This window comes from Macaca nemestrina, chromosome 2 (assembly GCF_043159975.1).
Source record: "Macaca nemestrina isolate mMacNem1 chromosome 2, mMacNem.hap1, whole genome shotgun sequence".
NCBI classification, from domain to species: domain Eukaryota; kingdom Metazoa; phylum Chordata; class Mammalia; order Primates; family Cercopithecidae; genus Macaca; species Macaca nemestrina.
This window is the reverse complement of record NC_092126.1, coordinates 173,404,871-173,427,725: the sequence shown is the minus strand read 5'-3', so window position 1 is coordinate 173,427,725 and position 22,855 is coordinate 173,404,871. Positions and strand designations below refer to the sequence as shown.

At 37.3% G+C, this 22,855-nt stretch overlaps 2 long non-coding RNA genes across 5 annotated transcripts in view; one reads left to right on the top strand and one right to left on the bottom strand.

Annotated features, from left to right (window-relative positions):
* Window positions 1-22,855, bottom strand: part of LOC105477567 (uncharacterized) — a 577,843-nt gene that overhangs the window by 198,093 nt on the left and 356,895 nt on the right. For 3 of the 4 annotated variants that reach the window (XR_011620372.1, XR_011620369.1, XR_011620371.1), the window contains 2 exons: window positions 18,069-18,140; window positions 14,151-14,322 (listed from right to left, as the gene is read on the bottom strand). The exons of the other annotated variant lie outside the window; for it this stretch is intronic. This is a non-coding gene — a long non-coding RNA (uncharacterized lncRNA). The remainder of the gene's footprint in view (window positions 1-14,150; window positions 14,323-18,068; window positions 18,141-22,855) is intronic. 4 annotated transcript variants of the gene reach the window in all.
* The window catches only part of LOC105477570 (uncharacterized), a 140,868-nt gene that overhangs the window by 77,749 nt on the left and 40,264 nt on the right, over window positions 1-22,855 (top strand). The window lies entirely within an intron of this gene.

The following is a 22,855-nucleotide window of genomic DNA, read 5'->3' as shown; positions in this document are numbered from 1 at the left end:
GTCAAACCAAAATTCATGGCTGCATCTTCAACATTTCTTTTGCCTCTGTACAATACAGCTAGCACCAAATTCTGTCAATTTTCTCAGGGAATTTGGAGGCCACATATTTTGGTGTTTTTCAACTTTTTAAAGACTGAAACAAAACAAAACCCTCTACATTAAAAATCAGTTTTCCCTCTAACAACTTACAGCTCCAGATCTTAGATTTGAATCTTTAGTTCATTTTGACTTGGATATTTTTGTATGTGTATGGTGTAAGACAAGGGTCCAGTTTCATTATTTTGCATGTCAATATACAGTTTTCCCAACACCTTTTGTTGAAGAGATAGTCCTTTTGCCATTGTGTATCCTTGGCACCCTTGTCAAAGATTAATTGACTGAATATGCCTGGATTTATTTCTAAGTATTTTATTCCATTCCATGTAAATGTGTGTTTTTACACAGTTCTATATTTAATCACTATAGTTTTGAAATCAGAATGTGTGATGTTTCCATCTTTGTCTTTTGCTTTGGCTCTTCAGGGTCTTTTAATTCCATATGAATTTTTGAATTGTGTTTTCTTTTTCTGTAAAAAAAAAAAAGCCACTGAGATTTTGAGAAGAATTGCACTGAATCTGTAGATCCCTTTGGGTAGAATGGACATTTTAGCAATATTAAATCTTCCTATTTATGAACATGAATGCTTTTCTCTTTGTTTACGTCTTTTTCAATTTCTTTCATCAGTGATATATAGTCTTCAGTGTACAAATCTTTCACCTCCTTGGTCAAGTTTATTCCTAATTAATTTAATTGTTTGATGCTATTATAAATGGGATTTTTTAAAAATTTCATTTTCATATTATATAATATTACTGTTGATTTTTTATATAATTTCTATAATTATATAGAAATGCAGCTGATTTTTGTATGCTGATGTTGCATCCTGAAACTTTATTGTATTTAAGTTCCACCATATTTTTTTGGAGTCTTTAGGATTTTCTACACGTAAAAATATGTTTTCTGAAAATAGAGACAATTTTAGTTCTTCCTTTCTGATTTTGATTATTTGACTTCTTTTTCTTGCCTAATTGCTTTGGCTAGAACTTCCAGTACTATGTCAAATTGAAGTGGCAATAGTGGGTTTTTGTGCCTTCTTCCTGATCTTAGAGAAAAAAGCTTTCAGTTTTTTACCATCGAGAATGATGTTAGCAGTGGATTTTCAGATGTGGTCTTTATTGGGTTGAGCTACTTTCCTTTTCCACCTAGTTTGTTAAGAGATTTTACCAAAAAATGTTTTGAATATGTCAATTTTTTTCTGCATCTATTAAAATAGTTATGGTATTTTAATCTTTTAATTTGTTATTATGCTGCATCATGTTAATTGATTTGCATATATTGAAAACAATCTTGAATTTTTGGGATACATTTTGCTTGGTAATGGTGTATGATCCTTTTAATGTGCTATTGAATTTGGAATTTGGTTTGCTGATATTTTGTTAAAGATTTTTGCAGTGAACTTGGCAATGATTTAATGTATAGAAGACCAAAAGCATAAGCAACAAATGCAAAATTAGACCAGCAAAACTATATCAAATAAAAAAGCTTCTACACAGAAAAAAAGTCAACAGAGTGAAAGGGCAACCTATAGACTGAAAGAAAATATTTGCAAAGCATCCATCTGGTAAGAGACTAATGTACAAAATACAGAAGGATCTCCTACAACACAATGACAATAAAACAAATAATACGATTTTAATAGGCAAACATCATATATAGACATTTCTTCAAAAAAGACATACAAATGGTCAACAGGTATATGAAAAGATGCTCAGCATCACTAATCATGAGGGAAATAAAATCAAAACCACAATGAGGTTAACCTTTCATATGTTAAGATGTCTATCATAAAAATAAAAATAAAGAAGATAACAAGTATTGGTGAGGAAGGAGAATAAATTAGAACCCCCCTTTATTTTTTTGAGGCAGAGTCTCGCTCTGCCGCCCAGGCTGGAGTGCAGTGGTGCAATCTCGGCTCACGGCAAGCTCCGCCTCCTGGGTTCACTCCATTCTCCTGCCTCAGCCTCCCGAGTAGCTGGGACTACAGGTGCCTGCCACCACGCCCGGCTAATTTTTTTGTATTTTTAGTAGAGACGGGGTTTCACCGTGTTAGTCAGGATGCTCTCGATCTCCTGACCTCATGATCTGCCCGCCTCGGCCTCCCAAAGTGCTGGGATTACAGGCGTGAGCCACTGCGCCTGGCCAGTTAGAACCCTTTTACATTGTTGGTCTGACTGTAAAATGGTGCAGCTACTATGAATAACAGTATAATAATTCCTCAAAATTTAAAAATAGAATTTTTGTATGATCCAACAATATCATTGGGAGTATATAATTGAAGAAGTGAAATGAGGATCTCTAAGAAATGTATTTATTCTCATGCTTGTTGGAGCATTCTTCCCAATAGCCAAGATATGAAAACAACTAAATACCCACCAAAAGATGAAGGGATAAAGAACATGTAGTTTATAAATGCAACAGAATGTTACGTAGCCTTAAAAAAAAGAGGAAATCTTGCCATCTGCAACAACATAGATAAACCTGGAGGGCATTATGCTTAATGAAATAAGCCAGTTACGGAAGGTCGGTACTGCATGATTCCACTTAAATTAGATATCTAAAATAGTCAAAGTCATTAAAACAGAAAGCAGAATGGTGGGTGCCAGGGTTGGAGGTCGGGGAAAATAGGGATTTGTTGTTCAACAGATAACAAACTTTTAGTTATGCAAGATAAAAAAGTTCCAGAGATCTGCTGTGCAACGTTGTGCCTGTAGTTAACAGTATTGTATAGTGCACATAAAGATTTAAGAGGTAGATCGCATGTTAAGTGTTCATACCACAATACAAAAAGTAACCTATCTTCATTTGTAATTTTTTCTTATGGACAATTAAGATAACTTGCTGCTGCTTTCCAGAGTCAGTCCTCCACTGGGGCATTATTGTTGGATTATCTTCTTTTTTTCATACCCCTCTTCGCTCACTCTCCAAAGTTTACTGTGCCTCTGCGTATACGTGGAGGGGATACTCTTCCATGTTAAAAACTGTCAGTCACGTATTTCTGGTATTGCTCTTATTGTTATTATACGTAATCAAAGACTTATCTATACTCATGACTTGTCTTTCCTTCCGGCAACCAATTTCTTAATATCTTGCAACTCATTTTCCCTCATGTTTACTCACTGAAATTCTTTTCTCATGTCATCAGTAACCTCCAAACTACTCAATCCAATCACCTTTTTGTGGTTCTTAGCTTTTGTATTGACTTAATAACTTACTATTTCTAAACATTTTATTGTAATATGCCAAGTGCTTCTCTACATTGTTTGTCTGTGTTGAATATCCATTCATTCTTGAAACTTTTCCTTTCTTCCTGAAGCCTTGTTAAATCTTAATATTTTTACCTAAAAAAATCTTATTATCTATCAAATCTTGCCACTATCTTCTAAATACATACATTTTTCAAGATTCTTTTCTAATCTTTTTTTTTTTGTGCACCATAATCTCTTTCTTATAATACTATCTTATATTTCCAATCCTTAATAATTATCTTATTGTGTGTAACACCTAGACATAAATCTGATAGCCCCAATCTTGCTTCCCCCACCCTCCCGCCCCGAGATGGAATCTTGCTCTGTCGCCCAGGCTGGAGTACAGTAGTGCGATCTCCTCTCACTGCAACCTCCGCCTCCCGGGTTCAAGCGATTCTCCCACCTCAGCCTCCCAAGTAGCTGGGATTACAGGCGCACACCACCAGGCCTGGCTAATTATTGTATTCTTAGTAGTGACAGGGTTTCACCATATTGGCCAGGCTTGTCTCGAACTCTGGACCTCGTGATTCACCCGTCTCGGCCTCAGAAAATGCTGGGATTACTGGCGTGAGCCACTGCGCCCGGCCTCATTCTTGCTTTTTCATTAGGCTCCACATGCTTATTTTTACCTGATAGACATTTTAAACTTCTTTTCTGCTAAAGCCTCAAATCTAAAATGTCTAAAATCAAATGTAATGGCTCTCCTACCTTTTAGGAGGAGAATTTTTCTGCAAGCGTGGTTTTCCATTATACAAACATCCCTTTGCTTTCCTCTACCTGTTGAGACATGGGTTTTTTTTCCTCAAAGGTATAATCTTGTTCCAGGTATCTAAGTATCAACAAGTTCCTGCTTTATGCTCTGAATATTGTGCCCTCCCTCAACTTTTTTTTCTAAATATCTTTTAATTATCAAATAAAATTTATATCATTCGTTACCTCCTCTGGGAAACTTTCACAGATATCTGGTCTTAACTAAATGTTCCCCCTCTGTGTTTCCATTGCATGCTACACAACTCTCTATTCCAGCACTTATAAATCAACACTATGTGAAATTTATTTGTTGGTCTCCCTGAATAGATTATTAAAACTTGTGAGTAAGGATTATGTCTTCTTTATTCTTATATCACCATTTTACTAGGTAGATGTGTACCACAGATTGATTTTTTTAAAAAAGAGAGAAAAAAGGAAAATAAAAGAGAAAAAAAGTTTCCTTTTTTCTCCAAATCAGGAATTGATGAATTCTATTCTTTTGTAATCATTAACAGTCTAAATTGTGACTTCTTTCCAACTCTTGTTGATACGATAATTATTTTCTGGTTTTTGTTTTTCTCTTACTTGCTTTCAATTTTAAATGCTGCTGCCATAGTTCTTGATCTTAAAGTCCAATTGGTTCTGAATAATTTCAATGGTATCCTAACGGTTTTCTTTGTTTCTTTTCCCTCTCGATTACATTGTCTTCTTCACACTGCCACTAAATCAATTTTTCTAAAGTATTCCTTTAAGAAAATTATTTTTCCAAATCTTTCAGTGGCTTATAATCATCTGGTGATTAAAGGACTAGCATCTACCATCACTCTAATTTCTTTGTGACCAATCTGTTTGTCCAAGCTCTCATCAAATACTCTAATATATCATCCCCATGTTTCAGTTCAGTGGGCGTCCTTCTTATTTTGAGCCCATATTTTGCACCTTCGCCCACCTCCTATGCTGTTGCCCCTCACTCTGTTATATTCAGATTCTTTTTCCTCATTATTTTTTTTCCATTTCCCCTATTTCAAAACGTTTTTCAACCCTGAGGCATGCAAGAAGGATCTTGTGATTGATATTTTACTGTCTGCTTCTCTTGGAACTCATCTCTCTCCTCAAACAGCTATAGAATTTTACTTTGTGATACTACTCAGGTGGCCCAAGTCTGTCCTTTCTTCTTATCTTTCATAAGTATTGTAGTGACTACTCTACTTGCAAGATCTTTTCTACTGTATATTATAGCCTTTGAGATCAGAGGTTTACATTTCTGTCTTGAACCTATGAGTGTTCAATTCATCTTTGCTTAACATCAGAATACCAGACAGGTTAAAGGCATCAGCAAGTGAATAAAGAATCCATTCTTCTGAAATGACCAGCAGTTCTATACTCACTTTCTAAAATAATAGCCAGTAGGTGTTCTAAAGAGAAAAAATCGAATCTGTCACCCTTTTCTTTTTTCTTTTTGAAACGGAGTCTTGCTCTGTCACCCAGGCTGGAGTGCAGTGGTGCCATCTCAGCTCACTGCAAGCTCTGCCTCCCAGGTTCACACCATTCTCCTGCCTCAGCCTCCCAAGTAGCTGGGACTACAGGTGCCCACCACCATGCCCGGCTAATTTTTTTTTGTATTTTTAGTAGAGACGGAGTTTCACCATGTTAGCCAGGATGGTCTCGATCTCCTGACCTCATGATCCACCCGCCTCAGCCTCCCAAAGTGCTGGGATTACAGGCTTGAGCCACTGCATCCGGCCTCTGTCACCCTATTCAATGATGTTCTAGACTATGTGGGCAGCCAAATTTACATCACCTACTACTCTGTGAGTACTCATTGTGATATGTACTTAACTTTTATTTGCAGAAACTTGTTGCCCTCCTTATTACAAACAATATTTATTTTTACATCCAATTCTCAATCTACGTCCTTTATAATCACTTAAAGAGAGTGAGAGGAACTTCACATACTAAAAGTCTCATGTCTTACAAAATACATCTAGTGGCAAATGGGTCTGCCACTTGTAATGCTGAGGAAGCCTTTGGGTACCTTTGAACTTTCAGAGTCAGGCAGTTGCAAGGAATGCCTCGTTTGTTGAGGGTAGTGGCACTGCCTTCCACATCCAGCTGTGGTGGTGCCATATGTGAGGCTGAAGGCCCAGATAGTCAGCCTTTTAAGCTTTTGTGAAAAATGAATTTACAAGTCACCTTCATAATTGCATGGTTAAGAGAATCTCCACTCTAATCACCATCATAAGTCTCAGCTGATGAATTTATTATACACCACCTCAGGTGATAAAACAAAGCCAGAGTTTGTTCACAGTGCAGCACCCATGTAACCTGCTTTCAAACACAATTTCTTGAATTAATGCAGAAGAGCTTTCTTTTAATAAGACAAAAAGATAAGAGCTCTCTCCTTAGCTTAAGAATAAAGCCATAATACATTTTTATAATGTTTAAGAGAAATCTGTTTATTCATTTCAATAACCATTAACTAAAGCCCAACATAAGTGACATTCTGTGCTAGGGTCTAAAGTCATCAAGATAAATGAGATTCAGTCCCCTACCCTTAAGAAATTCAGTGTATGAATGAGAAAACAATAGCTTCAATATCAAGGCTCTGGAAACTGTCCACTAAAATATCCTAACTCTTTTTTCTTTTTTTTTTTTTTACATGCCACACTCTTTCCACTCTCTGGTGTATTGTACTCTTCCCCAGAAGGGTTTTTTTTTTCCTTTTCTTTTAGACAGAATTTTGCTTTTACTGCCCAGACTGGAGTGCAATGGTGCGATCTCTGCTCACTGCAACCTCCGCTTCCCAAGTTCAAGTGATTCTCCTGCCTCAGCCCCTTGAGGAGTTGGGATTACAGGCACCCGCCACCACACCTGGCTAATTTTTTTTGTATTTTTAGTAGAGACGGGGTTTCGCCATGTTGGCCAGGCTGGTCTCGAACTCCTGACCTCAGGTGATCCACCTGCCTTGGCCTCCCAAAGTGCTGGGGTTACAGGTGTAAACCACCGAGCCCAACCCCCGGAAGGTTCTTGATCATCCCCTCCATCTGCTAAAACTCTAGGATTTATTAATCCACTTAACAAATATTTATTATGTTTAGTAACTAAACGGGATATAGAGCTGAACAAAACAAGTATGGCTTCCCTCTGTGACAAATTTCATTGTAGCAGGAAGAGACATGTAATGACTTGGCAAGTAAATAAATTATATAATTTTAGAAAGTGCTGTTGACCAAGGAAACTTCTGAGGAGGGTGACATTGGGTCAAAACCTAGATGCTAAAAAGAAGCTGGCCATACACAGATCTGCTTAAGAAACTTCTAGGCAGAAAGAACTAAAAATACAAAGGTATTGAGTGAGAAAGCATGTTGAGTTCTCTGAGGGACAGAAAGAAAGCCAATGGAATGTAAAAGTTGTAAAGACATTACACAAAATGCAAAGGTGTAGGAAATAAATCCTGAGAGTTAAGCAGTAGCGTGTGTATTGACTATGCCAACATTGCTACTGACAAGATATGTGTACCTGGCAGATAGAACAACTGTGCCAATAGGGCACTGTGAAGCTCTGGTTATTAACCCTAAGGACACAACATGTGAAGTTCAGAAAGTATAGGGCAATAAAGACAAATAATAAGAACAGGCAATGGCTGTAGCGTTACATGGAAGCTCCAGAAAAGGAGGACAGACTGACTGAAGGGAAAACAGTGAGAAATGACTCTAAAGCACATAGCAATTACTGCAGAGATGTGGCTGGACAGGAGGACTGGCTCCAAGGAAATGACAGCTGTGCATTTAGAAGAGCTAGGAAATGCTTGGTTTAATGTTTTGCTCTCGTCGTCTTGACATTCTTAATACTTTTTGATCAAGGAGCCCAAGAATTTCAATTTATGTTGGATCCCACAAATCATGTTACCTGTCCTGCTAGTCAGAGCAAAGTGATCTAAGAAAAATGTAATAAAGATGCATTAGAAACATTTTAATACAAATGTCTAGAAATGATTGAATAAAAAATTAAGTAAAACTGTAAATATACTTTCATATATGGTTGAATTTTCAAAAATTAGTAGGTACCATACACTGAGAAGAGGCAATACAAACCAGAACAGTCATGAGGAGGTCATCTTACCACATGCCAGATGTCAGTATTTAAAGCCAGTCTGCAGTAACTAAGGAAATGGAATTATCACAGGAATAGGCACAAACGCACACAGGTACACACCTAAACATACATACACACCAGAATAGGGCTATGTACATGGATAGATATTTCATATATCTCAGAATTGGCAATGTAAATCCATGGGGAAAAGGTAGACTGCTCAAAAACTGGAAAGTAAGTTACCTAACAGGCGTTAGCAAACCTATTTCTATTTCACACTACACCAGAAAAAAGAAAAAAAAAAATCTATCTGGGTGGAATAAAGTCCAAATGTAAAAGTACAGCTTTTACATGTTAAGGAAAATATAGGTGACTGTTTTTAAGATCTCTGGTCAAGTTTGGATGTATGTGTTAAAAGATAAATGTGAATTAAAAATTGTCAAATTTGGCAGCACTAAAATTAAAAAACCTCTTTAAAATCACTTTAAAATGAGATGATGAGCTACTGAGTTTTCAGTATGTATAATAAGATAAAATCGTTGTTTCCAGAATATGTACAGATTTCCTTTAAATAAACATTTCAACAAACAAAAAGCTTAAGATTATAAATTCTCATTCATAGAATAGGAAACAAAAATATTCAATAACTCTAAGATGTTAGTAACCTCATTAGCAATAAGCCACCAATATAGATAACCAAAACTTGTATTTGCACTCAAAATTGATTTACAGAATGATGTACAGTGTTATACTCATAAAGTTTTTAAAAAGCTTAAAAATTTTTACCATTAAAATTGTGCTTCTGTGTATCAATTAAATGTACACATTATATGTGGCAAACATGTGAAATATGCCTGTGAGATTCTCATCAAATTCATTTTTAGTCATTAAACAAACCTTTCAAGTACTAACAATGTGAAGGGCACTGAGATTCTTCAGGGCATACAATGATGAAAGCACTCACATCCTGCCCTGAAGGCACACATGATCTTGTAGGAGAAATAGAGCATGCACACAAATCACTAAAGCACACCCGAGACACTGGGAAAATCTGGAAACACAGAGATAAAATGCTGCATGATCCACAATTGATTAGTTGAGTAAGTTAATTCCTCTCTTCCAAGATTCATTTTCACTAAAACTTGGGAAAAAGTCAGATTCTATCAATACTGTAAACATACCAATGCAATTAACATTTGGGCAGTGGGGTTTGAGTGCCAAAAGACTTTGAGAGAAGTAGATGGGATGTGCAGGATAGCCTGGGCAAGAATATGCATCTGTTAATGGTTTGCAATGCCTCAGACTTTACATTATTTATGAAAATAATTCTTTTGATACATTAATATATAAATAATATTTAAATATAATACTGATAAAATGTATAATATTTACAAAATTACTACAAGGTGGATATTATTTTATCCAGTTTACTGAGAGAGAAATGTAATCTTTGCATGGATAAGTTAGCCAAGGTCATGGGCTCAATGAGCAGCAGATCTAAGATCCAAATCCCAAGACTAGCTGACTCTAAGGTCTATGGCCATTCTTGGAATAATGTCTTCTAAGGAATTATATTATTTCGCATCTGGATATTTTTATGTATATTTTTAAAACTGAACATTTTTAAAAAGTGAAGTGTTTTAAGTGACTTCCATCAGCAATTCTTAAAAGAGTGAAATTATCTAGACACTGTGAAACAGAATTTACTTATGTGGAATCTAAGTTGAACTTATAGAAGCAGAACAGAATAGTGGTTGCCAGGAGCTGGGGGTGGGTGAGTGAGGAGAGGTTAATCAAAGGGTATGAACTTTCAACTGTAAGATAATTAAGTTCTGTGGATCTAATGTATAGTGTAGTGAAATACTATACTATAGGTAATGATATTCCATTATTTCCTTTAAATTTATAAGAGAGATACTGTGTCCTCACCCCACCCCCCCCCCACACACACACTCAAGGGGTAACTATGGGTGGTGATTGATGTGTTGATTAATTTGACTGCAGTAATCAGTATATAATGTAGACAAATATAAAATCACCTTATGTACCTTAAATATACACAATTTTTATTTTTCAATTAAATATCTTAACATTTTAAAAACTAGAAACTAAAAATAAATAAAAAATGGATTGTTTTAAGTAACTTCTATCAGTGAGTCTCAATACATGTTTTCTGAATCTTTGGTGTCTCAAGTGAAGTGTCCATGTATATCATGTATATTCTTCAGGTTGAATTCTACGATTCACACTTATCAGAAGATAGTATTTACAATATGTAGCATGTAATATTTAGTAACTCTCACCCACACTAATGGTAAAGCATAGTGTCATGGAAAATATTTGTTTACTCTCAATTTTGATTCAGTAATTGTGTGCTTTTAGAAATTTTCATTGCCATTTAAAAAATGAAAAAAATTAGAAGATTTTATTGTTTGTTAGATATGTATTTGTTTAATAAATATTTATTAGATGTTATCATTGTGCTATATCCAATTCTAGGTACTATGGTTACAGCAAAAACTTAGGGCTTCACAGAGCTTTCACTCCAGTGGGGGAAGAGAGTGGGAAAAAATATAAAAATTCTGATAGGGATATTTGCTATGGAGAAAAACAAGCAAATAAGAGAATGGCCAGGGACTGGGAGAGAGGGTGTTCAGGAAATGGATGGAATTTGATCCTAAGGCAAGTAAAATTGCAGGTTCGGATGATATGACTAATTGAAAGACATTTCTCTCTGACTTGGCATTTCTGTGATCAGCTAAGCTGCTTGCTTTGCTCCATTCGTACTCAGGTTAATTGGTTGGGAGAGATTCTTGACAGAAATCGGCTGTGAATGTTTGCATTCATTTATTACTCTTATTTTCAAGAGGAAAATGAGGATTATACTCCTTAGATAAAAGGTTGAACAAAGCAAGTTTTTATCTTCTGCAGAGGGGTAGTTAGTCTTGCTCTAGGTTTGACAGAGATTTGGAAAGCATTTTGTGGATAATGTGGAAAGTAGGTTCAGATCTGCCCTCAGAACCCAGGTTTCTCAGCTGAAAAACTGAGTGTCTTTTCTCTGAGACACGATGTATTATTTCATGAAAGTCACTGTAATTCTTTTCTACCTCCTGGAGAAAATTCTTGACATCAACTTGAAGGCGCTCTTATAAAGAGACTCGATACAGAAACATTCATTTCTTTTCAACGTGTTTAATTCCTTACTCTGACACTGGCTAGTTACATGACCTTGGGCAAATTGCTTTCTTTCACAAAACTTCTGATTCTCCCAGACAAGTTCCCTTTTCTTCATCACTCAAACAAGTCTTGAAATCTCATCTCCCGTAGGAAGCAATTCCAATAAATTAGAGAAAAAATGATTAATTCCAATATGCCACTTCCATTGTGCTTTTCTTCTATTCCTACATATCTACTAAACGCACTTATTTCCACTGTTTACAGCTAGTAAAAAGATACTCTATTTTCATTTTATTGTTTATTTAAAACTATTTGTTTATGTTGTCATCCCATGTGCATACTATAGGGGGAAAAAGTAGTATCTTTTCCTCACCCATCTCAAGGTTCATGCTTCTACCCTACGGCGATGGCAGATTAAAAAAAGAAAAGCATGGCAAATTTATTTCATGGAAATTATACATGACCCGAGTCTTCAGAAATAAAAATGCAAAGACCCAGGGAAAGCTGTGTATTTTTTATGGACAGTCCTGAAGAAGTATGATTGGAGGACAAAAGGCTATGTGTGTTCTTATGGTAATAAACTGGAGGAACGCATCCAGATTCTTTTTTCAGATTCTTCTTGGCCTCTGGGTATACACGGAATCCTTTTGGAATGAGGGTTGTATAACCTACTTTCAAAGGAGATAGGTCAGAGAATTTTTTTACAACCTTGTTTCAGGGAAGAAAGGCAGGAAAAATTCAGAGAGTAACTGAGGTTACTCCAAGGTGCCATAATCGGGGTAGCATGTTCTGAGCCCTGACAATACTTACATATTTTGTAGATAATATTCTAAATTAATTGAGTTATATGTTCATGTTTCAGACTCACTGAAAACTGTTTTTACCCTGTACCATCGAATTCTGCTCAACAACAGAGATTTGTTCAGGAGTAACACTTCAGATGCCACCTTGGTTGCCAGAGAAATGGCCTAACATAGGGATATGTCTGAACAGAGGGGCTCAATATGGCTTTTATATCTGGTTTCCTGTGTCTTAAGCTCAGTGTCTGACACTTTAAGAGTGCTCAGTATTTACTGGTCAGATGATTTGTGGCAGAATGAATGGCAGCATTGCCTAAGAGTATCAGGACATTGGTCCTGGAATCTAAAGTTTCTGCAAAACTCAGTCACGGCTTTGTCAAACTGTCTCTGGAGGGAATGGGGGGTGATGGGACAAGAAATTGTGGGAATCTGGTTTACTTTCATTTCTGAAACTATTGAGTTGCATGATTTTGGCAAAACACTTACCCTCCTTGACCCTTAGGTATCTACTCTGTCTCTCTCCCTCTCTCTCTCTCTCTCTCTCCTCCCTCCCTCTCTTTCTCTCTTTCTCTTCCTCCCTCCCTCTCTCCATTTAATATATATGAACTGAATGAGTGACTTCTAGGTATAATATCGTAGAGTTCATGATTGTATCGACAATCCAGCTAACCCCCCGCTTGTAACCCCACTCACCACTTCAGATAAACCACACTTTTCCTAGGGACTGTATTTAAAGTAGGCAATGCTGTGATCAGAGTTCATGTCTGGGTGACTATAATCATTTCCAATAGCAAGATGGGATAACGGTTATGCTTCCAACTGTACCAAGGAAAGAGGTGTTTGCTGAGCATTGGAATCCCCAGTGCAGCAGGGAAGTAACATAAGAACTTAAACCGATGTAGGCTTGAGACAACATGAGCTTGATGCCCAGCAGGTAACTGTATCCTTTATTTGTCAAATAATGTCAAAAAGAGCTATATACATAGAAATGTGCTAGAAAATACTAATACGTATAGCGCTGCTATTGCAGCTGAATATAATCTGCCTCACACTCAAAACATTGCAAAAATTAATGAGTGCAAAATGCTTTTGGGAAGAGAATGAACCTTCCTGAGCTCTGTCTAGGCCAGTGAAATGGGCTGACACTAAATAACCCAAAGGCTCCCTAAGCAGGGTGCCATGAATATTACCATATGTATTACATTGCATTAACATCATGAGTGATTAAATTAGCTATCACCTAAACAGGACAATGGCTAAATCATCCTTACCAGGCAGAGCAGAAAATTGCACACAGCTTTTGAGTATGGAGCAGTGAATAAGATCATAGCACTTCAGTGTCAACTAGGCAGAGTCAGCACTAAACGAAAATTGTTCAGTTCACAAGATACCCTGGCTATTTTCCAGGGAATGCTTCCCCTGCAATTAAACATTAAGAGGGCATCAGTATACCCCATACTAACTCAGGGCTGTGGCGTTTACTTATCCATTTTGAGAACACATATAGAAAGAGAGAACACTATTACCACACGTGGACATATGGGCAACATCCCAGCTGAATAATAAACTCCAGTCTATTTTTTCCTTTACATTGCAAATCTCCATATTTGAAGGTCTTCCTGCAGCTAACAAAAGAGAGTACAGAGAGAGGTGACAACAAGCTAGTGCTGTCTTGAACATCATTTATGGGGATTATGGTATGACTTTTTAGGATAGCACCACAAATCATTATACTGGCTATTCATTAGAGGAAAGAAAACTGTGAGAACCAAGACATAGCACATTGTAATCTCAAGAGCTCCTTCTTGGTCAATGGCGTGTACTAATCATTGCCAGGGGAAAATCATGTTTTTATTTTTTTGCTCGAATAATAAAGAACTCCTGAGCCACTCTAAGGGTGTCAAAAGCTCACTATGTGGTCTCTTGTCCTCTTTGGCCACTGGGTTGCTCCCATGTACTTCTGTGATTTTGAAGTTACCCTTACCTTCTCATACTTGAATTCTTTCCTCTGTCTCTCTTCTGTTAACCAGAAGCTTTGTGCGAGCCATTGCTGCAACTTCAGTGAATAGTGTTCTTATGAATAACACTGCATTTTTCTGAAGGCCTCCGAAACAAAACAGCTGGTTGGTTTAACAACCGCCCTTTCCAAGATTTTTCTGCATGATTAGAAATATAAGCATATTGCTTAGAATCTGGGAACTCTCTCCCTTCCTTTAGAAAACAGAACAACAACAACAACGAAGGCTGTTTTTTTGCTGCTTGCAGGAAAGAAATAGCTGCTTGATAAGAAATAAGTACAAATTGTGAAACTACTTCTCCAAGTCTGTCCATGTTTCAGATTCATGGCCCACAGTCCCAAGCTACATCTCCATTGACAGGTTTCTCCTTTTAATACATTCTAGTGGGAATTTGGCCAATAGGACATGGTTACAACAGCTTGGAAATCACAGTTTTTTATCTTGTACGGGTGAAGAACAAATTCTTAAAGATGGAAAAGTTAAACACCGAGTCACTAATAGAGATGGCGAATTCTCAGAATGACTTTCTATATTATGAGAATTTCTAAATACTGTTTTACAATGTGACTTTTATGAAACTTTTGTTACTGTACCTGCTCTGTTTTTGTTTTTTAGCAAGAGCGATAATTTCCTGGGAACTCCATCTAGCAAATAAATAGTCTTTTTGGGAAAAATAATATATCAAATTGTTCTGTTTCATCAATAAGTTATAAATAAGATTCCCTTGGATGGAAAATAAATTGGAATTTGTTTTATTTTATAAAATACTTATTTTAATCACAAATTTTCTCCCTCCCCCCATGGAGATTTCATCAACTGAAGTCTGGTTTCATGGGTGTGCTACCGATACAGTCAAATAGGACTCCAAACTAAATATGGCTCATATTTGGGATTTAATGCTTTGAAGTTTCCATTTTGAAATTCTTCATAAGGTTACCTTTACATTATGCTTTATAAGTAGAGTCCAATGGAGGAAAGAAACATGTGCTGGGTTCTTGGAATCTCAGCAAATAGGTGGTCCAGCTCACACCATGTATGTTTTTCTGGAACAGGTTCTCTAAGGCCCATCCTTGCTCTCTGGTGCCCCAGTCTGGCCTTGCCGCCCCCTTCTCATTGCCACCTACTGACTAAGGCTGCCAAATGCCTCTGTGGGGATCTGAGAGTGGGCACAAGGAACACTGAGGTTACACACTCTCCTGGAGTCACCAGGCAGGGCAAGGCAACAGCCATTTCTCCCCTGCAGTGGTAGCACCTGGACATATTTTTCCAGCCACTTGCCCAGGAGAGGAGAGAGCAGAAGAGTGTGGAAAGGGGAGATTAACTTTATTACCTCCTGCAAGGTCTGTGCATTTTCTTTTTATACTGAGTGGGGCAGTAGACAACCCTGTCTCAACTCCTGTAATTCTAAAAACTGTCACTCATGACTTTCTTAATAGTAAATCTAAAGGTTTTATTGATCGGTTATATAAAAATTTGCTGAAACGAAAAAAATTGCTTCTAAAATAATTTCAACTATGATCTTCACTTTTAAAGCCCCCTGCAGAGGTTGAGGGAGAAAAGGCACAGAGCTGGTTGGTGACTCTTTTAGTCAGATTCTTTGGGTTGCAAGCAAGAGAAAATCACGAACACTCCCTCGAGGAAAAGTGAGTCTGTTATAAGGCGTGAACAGTGAATGCCATCAGCAGCAAGCACCTCAGGTGACTGCTTCTCACTCCATTTCTGTCGAGAGCTTACAGTCTCTCCAGGACGTCTCTGCTTCTTTCTACGTATCACCTTCCTCATCGCTTTGATTTGTATATGGCTCACCACGGTCTGTCATAGGTTTCAACTTCTGCATTGCAACTTTATAAAGTCAGTTCCCGCTGCTAACTACCTCATTACCTGGATATTTCTCACCGGCTCTTCTTTCATGCTAGGACACATCATTACTGTCAGGCCCCGACTACAAATTGTCTATTCCTTGGTCAGATCCTTAACTCAGTTACCTCAGCTATGGACAGGGTGTTGTGTAGGAAAATGGGTCTCCTTCTTCATGGAGGGCTGTGGACAGGGCAGGCCCTTTAATGGACACCTACTGCAACAGCACATTCTTTCTCTGCTCCTGAATTGATCCCGTCACTTTTATTCCCGATTTCAAGGCCCCATCATGCCAGTGGTTCAGTGAGGCACAAAATTATGTTCATACTCTTTTCTTTCCCTCATGCATCACTTCTATTGGCTGTACCTCCTCAATTTTTCTTTTCGTATTCTGTGATTGGCTTCAGAATAAAATCCAGTGTCTTTAGTATGGCATGAAGACCTTCCTGGCATGGTTCCTGACTAGTCTCCAGTCTATTCTCTGTCACTCTCTGTTTCCTACCCGCCAGCATTGCTATTAAACTACTTGCAGTTCTGTAGAAGAGCCGCCTTCTTTCTCATCTTTATGACTTCCCACATCCTGCTGTTCTTCCATAACACAAGCACAAGGCATTTGCCTTCCTCAGAGCACCGATCACGCACTTGTCACAAGGCATTGCTGCTGTTTCTTTAAGTGGTTTCCCAGTAAGTTGTGAGCTTATTGAGGACACACACCATGTTTCAGTTTTCTGTATCTCTTACATCAAGCAGAGAGCAGAATATATGGTATATGTTAATTAAATACATATTACCATATGTCCCATATCTTAAAAATTTCAGTGACCCTCACATTGCTCTCAGTATAAAGCACACACTCTTAAGCAACTCTCCCATATCATCTTTTCGTTACTCTTCCATTTTATATTCCAACAATACGGAAACATTTTTGCTTAGTCATTTTCTCATGCTAATTTGTGTCTCTTTGCTTTTATAACTGATGTTCCTTATGTCCAGAATACCTTTCTCCAAAGTTTCTGCACAAGAAATTCCTACTTATTCCTAAGTGTTTACCTCAAGCATCGGCTATATTGGGAAATCACCGTGCTCTCTTTTATTTCCCTCTCTTCTCGTAATTTTAGACTCGTTCCTCTTTAGCATCTTGTAAAATTTCTTCTCTCTGGTATTGTACTTTTATAAAAGTATACCTGTTGCTTTTATTGTCTTTCTCTTTAGAGAAAGGAGACCAGGGGAAAAAAAAAAAAAAAAAAGCTGGGCGCGGTGACTCACGCCTGTAATCCCAACACTTTGGGAGGCTGAGGCGGGTGGATCACAAGGTCAGGAGTTCGAGACCATCCTGGATTACATGGTGAAACCCATCTCTACTAAAAATACAAAAAACTAGCCAAGTGTGGTGGCGGGCGCCTGTAGTCCCAGCTATTTGGGAGGCTGAGGCAGGAGAATGGCCTGAACCCAGGAGGCGGAGGTTGCAGTGAGCCGAGATCGCGCCACTGCACTCCAGCCTGGGTGACAGAGCGAGACTCTGTTTCAAAAAAAAAAAAAAGGACACAGGTCCTTCTTTCATCATCAATATATAATGAGACACATTTAGAGATAGAACATAATCAACATAGACCTAAGGACTAGGTCTCTTCTGGCTTATCCAAATGATTTTCCCTTTCATAATGCCACTGTCTGTAAAAATAGTTGCCTTCAAGATAAATGATATAGTTATTCCAATAATGCAATGTTATTTTTTTTTATTTTTTTATTTTTATTTTTATTTTTTTGAGACAGAGTCTCGCTGTGTCACCCAGGCTGGAGTGCAGTGGCGCGATCTCGGCTCACTGCAAGCTATTGCACAATGCATTATTAGTTCTGTATAAGATAAGAAACACATTAAGATGCCTTAAGAAAGACAGCAACCATATAGCTTAAGTAAAATTAAAATGTATTGCTGTCCAACATAACATCCTAGAAATGATTGGTCTAGGTTGTAAAATGGTTCTGCTCCATGAAGTAATTCAGATACAACATAAAAATCAACTTACTTCTGTCTTGATTCTTATGTTGCTATTGGCTACATAGTTGCAGCTGGGTTGCCACTACCAACACTTGAAAACCTGTAGGAAAGGGCAAGAGGGATGTAGAAAAAAATATTTCCTTTAATCTTGTGAAGTAGGAATGTTATGCCTGCTCACATTTCATTAGAAAGACATCTAGCTACAAAGAAGACTAGAAAATACAGAAAATGCAGTCTCAAGCTGAGTGGCCATGTACCCAGCTAATAATGTATTATTATGGAAGCAGTAGGAAACCAATTTTAAAGGACAAATAGCAATTTGAGTAAATTTCTGTTTTGAAATTATTTATATAGCCCAAAGCAAGTTATTATGAAAGTCAATTGGATTTCAAGAACAAATACAGTGTAGTGTTTATGAGTATAGGTTCTAGAGGCAGATCAGACAGCTCCAGTCATTTCTGGGTGTGTGACTTTGACAAGTCATTTAACTTTTCTGTGTTTCTATAAAATGGGTATAACAGTAATATTGACTTTCTACACTGGCTGTAAATAAGTTAGTAAAGAAGAAAAGCTTAAGAGGTGTCTGGCTTAGAGTGAGCACAATTTAGGTGATAGCAATTATTGTATCTATTTCTACAGGTGCTAAATAAATATTTTTGAATGAATAAACAACCTAATTGATAACTCCATGTATTAAATGACTCTGGGAATTTATATTTTGGGATGTCTTATGTTCACTTCTGCATTCTCAATTATTACTTCTTTCTACTATCACAGTATCACACTATAGAAGCCTTCCATTTCTAATTAACTGTTTATAGTAACTATGGATTTCTATCAAATAATTAAACTTACTAAGGCTGTGTGATTAGGCTCTGGCAGACAATCTAAGGGACACTTTTATGACACAAAGTTAGCACAGTTTTAGTGCATAGTTTTTAAGAATCTATTTTTGTTAAGAACATTTTTAGTTTATTTTCTCTGCTTATACATAGTGTTGGCAAATATCTTCAGAAAAGTGAGTCATGGTTTGTTATACACATGTAGGTAATTATCAAAATCTCAACATAGGCTTGAATTTTGTAGTATAAAGAGTTTCCAAGAAACAAGTATCACCACATATTGAAGAGAGTGGAAATTTATTTTACTTTCTGAAGAAAATCAGGCAAAGCAAACAGAAATCTCATTAGAATTTATTGGTAACAATATTTATGAGGAAGTCATCCTTGGGTCTACAGGTTTCCAGAAATTAGGGAATCTCAAAGTCAACATGGGGTATGTACTAAGGGGTATCTCTTTGAAGTCACTTGCACGGATACTGCCTAAGGAAGAAGAATATTTCTCCCTCTAAGACTTTTAAAATCTCATATTCTGTATTCTGGCCTGCACTAGTCCAATGTTTATTCCTAGTCTGTTTTCTTGCAATTGCAAAGCAAAACTGTTATATTGGCACTGCTAGGGGAAAAAAGGGAGTTTTAGTAGCAGCTTACATTGAAGTGCAAAGGAGTGTGTGTGTGGGAAAGTGTGTGTGTGTAAGGAGTCTCATGTTATAGTTATCTGCCCACCATCTTCTCAGACACCTCAGCATGCAGAAATCCTGGTAATTGATCTTGAAAAAGTATATGACAGTTGGTTAATGAGAGTATCAGTATTTTTGTTTGTTTTTTTTCTGTGACAGAGTCTAGCTCTGTCACTTAGGCTGGAGTACAATAGTGCGATCTCTGCTCACTGCAAACTCCACCTCCCGGGTTCAAGCGATTCTCCCACCTCAGCCTCCCGAGTAGCTGAGATTACAAGTGCCCACCACTATGCCCAGCTGATTTTTGTATTTTTAGTAGAGACGGGGTTTCACCATGTTGGCCAGGCCGTTCTCGAACTCCTGACCTCGTGATCCACCCACCTCGGCCTCCCAAAGTCCTGAGATTACAAGCGTTAGCAACCGCGCCCAGCCCTTAAGAGTAGGAGCTGTCTTAATTGCTGCTTTCTCAAAATTCTGAGATAACTGTAAATAAAAAGCAATATCCCTGTTTGGATAAGGTAAAACAAGGTGTTCGAATTTCCTTTAGTGGGCGTCAGTATATCCAAGAGTGAGGATACTAAGCATTTTGGGATAAAATAATGATGAAACTGCCTATCATCTTTATGTCATCCATTTCGCTCCATCAGAAAAAACAACAAAACACCTCCAGTAGTTGCAATGCAGCCACTTCTTGAGATGACAATTGAATTCTGCACTTGATCTTAGCCAAAAGGTATAGATGACAATCGAATTGTAAATATTCATCACACATAGGAAGGAGTCTAGAGATTTAAGGATACCAAATTTCTAATTTGATTTCTACGTTTGGCTAAATATCCTTTAGCGAAGAACCAGTGGGAGCTATCTTTTATTATGTAATAAGATCTTTGAATTGGGTGATTAACAAGATCATGATTACAAAAGATATTCAGAAGTCTTAATACTGAAAGTCTTCTTTGTATCTGCCTGAAGAGCACAGATTTTTTGTTCCTCCGTCCACTTCACAGATTTTCTCCCCTGGCCTTTCTACAATGGGAAGACATTCCCTTCCTTCTCTGAATATTGCTGTTGTACAATAAAGACACAGAGCTGTTCATTCATAAGATTAAAACTGAAGCGAGGAGACAAAAATAAGGCGAGTATTAATAGTACACAAAACAAAAGGTTAGCGCAGCATTCCTCGGCAATACTTGTCCTGTATGGATAAAATCTGAGGTTTTTTTTTTTACGGCTATTATAAATGACGAAAGAAAGAAGACATGGTCCTTGTCCTCTCCTCTTCTTGCCCCACACCCTGTCACCTGCCATGCACTGTATTTCTTCACATATGAATGTTAGTGAACCACTTAAAACTATAAACAGAGATAGCCAGTGGATTAAGAAAACAAATACAATTTGAGTCACAAGCAATATTTTCCTTTTCATAGGGTGTTAACGTAAGACAGTTCTTGTTGTATTCAGTTTCTTGTACTTTCTGAAAAAATCTTTCTGACAAAAAGAAATGTAAATGAAATCCATAAACAACAGGAAAAAAATCTAACTTTTATGTACTATACCCAAATTTCACTTAACAAAGCTCTATATAAAGTAATTGATTACTGTATGTATCACTGAGATGTGTATATATATGTGTGTGTGTGTATATATACATATATATATATATAAATCACTTTTTCTTTACCTTCTCTATAACTATCTCTTTGTATTCACAGCCAGTCAATGTGAACTGTGCATATTACAAACACCTTCAGCCGCTTAGTGTGGCACACACTGGAGTGTGAGTTGCAGTGATTGTTGTTTATTCTGCTATGAGCTTTAATTTGCCATTTATTTTGTGTTCTCACTGTCAGTTTTGGATCCGTGTAAGGCATGCCAGTGATGGTGATGCATATTCCAAAAGAAATAAAGGGAAAGTACCACGCAAGCTTCAGGCTTGAAGCAACTTCAAGGAGCAGGTCAAATGAATCAGACAGTAAAGCAGATTGAGAAGTTAAGGGTGAACGTTATGAAGAACAGCATAAAAATCTCTATGGAGTGGGAGGACTGAGCCTCAATTATAGGAGCTGGCATGGAAGAAACTAAGGCCTGAGGATGGTCAAACCCTCAAAGACTATGAGGACAATAGTCATTACTGTTATAAAATACAAGAATGAAAATCCGTAAGAATTTTACTCTATGACCTGTATTGTACTCATTCACTCAATATGTTCCTGCATTGATCTGCTTAGGCTGCCATAACAAAATACCATACACTAGGTAGCTTAAACAATAGATATTTATTTCCTCACAGTCCTGGAGGCTAGAAATCTTAGGTCAGAGTGCAGGCATAGTTTAGTTCTGATGAGAGTCCTTTTCCTGACTTATAGACAGTCACCTTCTAGCTGCGTTCTCACCCAGTGGAGAGAGAGGCTGAGCTCCTTGGTGTCTCTTCTTATACGGAGACTATTCCTATGAGGACCCCATTCTTACGGCCTTATTCAACCTGAATTCCTTCCTTCCTCCCAGTACAGTCACAGTAAAAATTAGAGCATCGATATATGAACCTCAGGGGGACACAGTTCAGTCCATAGCTGTTCTTTTTCTGGAAATTTTTCCATACTCTCCGACAGTGGTCTTGCATCTATGTGCAACTGTACCGGCAGAATCTTTACTTTATAATAACTGGACTAGCATGAATACGGTAGGCAGAACCAAAATCCAAACTGACCTTTCTTAACTAAATGTTTGGTCGAGTCTTTTTTCACATTTCATTTCTCTGAAACTGACTCTTCTCTTTTCTTCCATCTTTTAAGGTCCTTTGTAATATATTAGACCCAGCTGGATAAATGAGGCAAACTCTTATTTTAAAGTCACCTGATTACAGGCCTTGATTTCATCTAAAACCTTAATTCCACCTTGCCATATAACACAACATCTTCACATGTACCACAGAATATAATGTGGACATCTTTGGTGGACCATTAATTTGCCTCCCACAATAGTCATATGATTATATCAGAACACTTCATTTCTTGTACCTGTAATATAACAAGAACAAGTAAATAAAATCATTAAGTTTGGAACCTGGTTTGACTTACTATTATTCTCCTCGGCATTTTAACTTCTGGCTTCCTAAAAATGGGCCTTTTTCGAATTAAATGATACTCAAACCAGATTCTGATGCAAAGTGCATTTAGTCAATGGCACACAATTCAATTGTCCTCCAATTCTCTTTAGCATTCAGTCAGCTGACATTTGCAAATTTTGAAACATTTTAATAAAGAGACTAACACAAACTTTGGGATATGGAATATACT